This window comes from Palaemon carinicauda, chromosome 30 (assembly GCF_036898095.1).
Source record: "Palaemon carinicauda isolate YSFRI2023 chromosome 30, ASM3689809v2, whole genome shotgun sequence".
NCBI classification, from domain to species: domain Eukaryota; kingdom Metazoa; phylum Arthropoda; class Malacostraca; order Decapoda; family Palaemonidae; genus Palaemon; species Palaemon carinicauda.
This window is the reverse complement of record NC_090754.1, coordinates 74707116-74710332: the sequence shown is the minus strand read 5'-3', so window position 1 is coordinate 74710332 and position 3217 is coordinate 74707116. Positions and strand designations below refer to the sequence as shown.

At 36.6% G+C, this 3217-nt stretch overlaps 1 protein-coding gene across 1 annotated transcript in view; it reads left to right on the top strand.

Annotated features, from left to right (window-relative positions):
- Positions 1 to 433: 433 nt before the first annotated feature.
- Positions 434 to 3217, top strand: part of LOC137623287 (beta-alanyl-bioamine nonribosomal peptide synthetase ebony-like) — a 98530-nt gene continuing 95746 nt past the window's right edge. The window contains 1 exon segment of the mRNA XM_068354065.1: positions 434 to 773. The gene's annotated coding sequence lies outside the window, so the exon portion shown is untranslated.

Sequence of the window (3217 nt, the reverse complement as noted above, 5' to 3'; positions counted from 1 at the left end):
TATTTGCATACATATGCATGAATTTATTCACCGACGTGGAATACCCCTGATCATTGAGCAGGAATAATAGACCCTTGGTCTCGGTATGGAATAAAAGATCCTTTTTTTTTTATTTTATCATAGGTTATTTGTCAGTGTAACCGTGAGTGAGTGAGTAAAGTAAATGTTTACCTACGGTCTTTTCTAGACCCTCCTCGCCGGTCTATTTCTCGCTCAAGTGTATATCGTCGCCTTGCCTGCCAATTTATAGTTAGAATAAATATTCCCTTTCTTTCAAAATGTAAAGTAACTCATGCTATTACGGAGAGAAAAAAAAAAAGGTTGCCCATAAGGAGTGCTATTTCGCAAATCTTCATTTTTCACACGGCTTTATTAGACTCGTGGGTATATATAGTGGGGCTACGTGCAACATCAGTAGTTACCGTGTCGCTCTCGAGGCGTTAGGAGGTTGAACTCTCGGGAAGTTTCCTCTCCCTGTCTAGCACCTGATGCTTCTCTCTTGGGGGGGCCAACCGAAAGATCAACAAGTCCTCGTAGTTTCGCTCGGTTTGTAGTCCATAACACCCAGTGGACTTAGTTCTTCCCGTGTCTTGTTGCTGATTTTCATGATCATAAGAAAGGGTTGGTTTTCTTTACGATAATTACTGAGAATATAAAAAGAAAATGTTCGAGAAAATCTTGTGGCTGATGGCGATGCTGATATGAGAATCTCGTCTCTTAGCTTTATTTGAAAGGGTCATAAACTCTCCTTCGTACATCACTCACAAATAAAGGTAAGATCATTACTGTATTTTTATTGCACGATTTTTAACGTATATCAGAGTTTTTCGCAATGACCCATTTTCATCCATGTTAATGTCTTGTGTTGTGGATTGGTTTGTAAGGGAAAAAAAACTTCTTTTGGAAATATTTTGTCTTATACTTCCCTCTTGCAAATGTCTATTGAATTTTTACATACAAATGTACAAGAATAAAAAAAAAAAATCGACTGTGGCATTAAACATCATGTAAATGTTTGTGGAACTGAGTAAATTATTAGCTGTAAAAACCAAACTAAAATATTTTATTCTGAATGGTTCATTACCTTTCTTGTAGTTAGATTACTTCCTTTTTTCAATCCTCACTGGACTATTTTTCCTTGTTGGAGCCCTTGGGCTTATAGCATCCTGCTTTTCCAACTGGGGGGCTAGTAGATTAGCTAGTAGTACTATTATTATTATTATTATTATTATTATTATTATTATTATTTGATAGGTTTCCTTTCCCCCTTGATCTAATGGTCATGCTACATGAATTCTGACAGAAGTTGTATGGGGTTCGAATCCTGGTAGGTACAGGGCAATTTAATCGCATACCGTTCAGCCTTGACCAAAGCAGGTAGCTAGTTTCCTGGTAGTTGGTTAGCAATGGTTGGGCGCAGTTAGTGTTTAACTTTGTCCGAATAATCAGAAAGGCAAAGGCTCCAGTAGTCGCTCTAAAGTGTGACAGACTTCCGGGTCGGCGCAAGGATGATTGAATATCAGATAGACAATTTATCAGTTTTCGATAGAAAGACACAATTGCTGCAAATGGGAAGAGTCGACATTCTCTCTCTCTCTCTCTCTCTCTCTCTCTCTCTCTCTCTCTGTGTGTGTGTGTATATATATATATATATATATATGTATATGTATGTATATGTATGTATATGTATATATATATATATATACACACTATACATACATATATATGCATATATATATATATATATATACACACACACACATATATATATATATATATACAGTATATAAATATGTATATATATACAGTATATAAATATGTATATATAATATATATATACAGTATATAAATATGTATATATATATATATATATATACAGTATATATATATATATATATATATACAGTATATATATATGTATATACAGTATATATAATGTGTGTGTGTGTATTCTGTTGCACACTTTAGTGTTCGCGTGAATATCCAGCGTGTTAAGAATGAAATGGACTCGTTCTCTTGTTCGTTTTATTTGTATAGATGAGGACTCCCTTTGTCGAGTGTAATGTGATTAAAAACACCGCTGTTGTTGCTCTTTGGAGCTGTCTCTTTCTGCCTGGAGTGTTTTCAAATAAACCATTTCTGCATTGAATATTGGAGTTGTAACTTGAAACGGAAGTTGGTGCTCGTACTCGAGTACTCTCGAGTACTTGATATCTTTCCTGGGAAGGTATTGCCGACAGTGCAGCTCCCATATGCACTGTAGGCATCACTTGTTTTTTTTTTAAGCGTTGTTACATTTATTACCTACGCCAACGAAGTTGGAAGGAGGTTATGTTTTTGTATGTGTGTTTGTGAACAGCTTCGTGGCCACAATTTTACTCGCTGAGTAATGTAACTTGTAGGGATTAACTGTTAGGTAAAAAGCTAGAAATTATTCAATTTTGGAAGGTCAAAGGTCAAGGTCATGGTCAAGCAAAATGTCAAATTAACATAATCACCCATAAGTTTGGATATCACATAGATTTGAGTGGTCAAGATCGAGATATAAGCTGCCGTGGCAGAGGTCTGCGTTCTACCGAGTGCTCCTCCAGTTGCTATTATTATTACTAGCTAAGTTGGAAAAGCTGGATGCTATAAGCCCAAGGGCTCTAACAGGGGAAAAAAAGCCCTGTGAGGAAAGGAAATAAATAAACAAGAGAACTAATGAACATTTAAAATAACCCATTTTAAGCGCAGTAGGAACATTTATAAATTAATTTCATATATAAACTATAAAATCACTAACGTCAGCTTATTCAACATACACATTCGCAGCAGGTTTGATTTTTTTTTCTTTATATCTTTCTACTTTGCCATAACTAGTGCATTGCAGGACAAAGGCCTCCGACTTGTCCTTCCACTCCCATCTGTTTATGGTCTTTCTTTCATCTTGCACTATAACCTCTTGCGACTTTTACCTCATTGTGTAAATCGGGGTTTTACCTTTAATATAATTTCGCCCAGAATGGTCTCACTGGCCCCGGCGCTTAGCCATATAGCTCGAATCCATGAATCCAAACATGCTTGTACATAGTTACCACACTCCCCCCCCCCCTCTCTCTCTCTCTCTCTCTCTCTCTCTCTCTCTCTCTCTCTCTCATTGAATAAATTGGGGTTTTACCTATTATATAATTTGGCGCAGAATGGTCTCACTGGCCCCGGCGCTTGACCATACAGT